We start from the raw sequence: 731 nt of genomic DNA, 5'->3' as shown, positions 1-731 counted from the left end.
CATTTTATTGTGAGGGTCTCGCGTCCTTTTTCTTTTCGTTCACCGCCATATCGGCAGGGGCTGAGTCTACCCGGCCGCCATTTTGTTTTTGATTGCCGCCATTTTCTTATAGGGTCTCGCGTCATTTTTCTTTTCGTTCACCACCATATTGGCAGAGGTTGAGTTTACCCATCCACCATTATGTTTTTTGATCACCACTATTTTTATTATGAGGGTATCGCGATCTTTTTCTTTTCGTTTAGTGCCATATTGGACTTGTGGAATTGGCAGAGGCTGAGTGTACCCGGCCGCCATTTTCTTTTTTGATCGGAGCCTTTTTATCATGAGGGACTCGCGACCTGTTTCTTTTCGTTCAGCGCCATATTGGCATGGGCTGAGTGTACCCACCCACCATTTTGTTTTTATGTCGTCACCATTTTTATTATGAGGGTCTCGCGGCCTTTTTCTTTTCGTTTACCGCCATATTGGCAGGGGCTGAGTCTACCCGGCCGCCATTTTGTTTTTATGTCGTCACCATTTTTATTATGTGGGTCTCGCGATCCTCTTCTTCTCGTTCACCACTATATTGACGACTTCTTTTCGTTAGCCTTCATTTTATTGCGAGTCTCGCGAACATAACAAAATCGAACCTTCTCCTGCTAAGCCCTTAAACACAAAAAATGAGAAGTAAGACTTCTTAATACCCCTCATTGTTTAATCATTCCGACTTTGAACCTTAATCCCCTCTAGAT

The sequence above is a fragment of the Halyomorpha halys genome, unplaced genomic scaffold, assembly GCF_000696795.3.
Source record: "Halyomorpha halys isolate HHAL.00 unplaced genomic scaffold, Hhal_1.1 Scaffold1677.1, whole genome shotgun sequence".
Taxonomy (NCBI): domain Eukaryota; kingdom Metazoa; phylum Arthropoda; class Insecta; order Hemiptera; family Pentatomidae; genus Halyomorpha; species Halyomorpha halys.
This window is presented reverse-complemented; position numbering follows the sequence as displayed.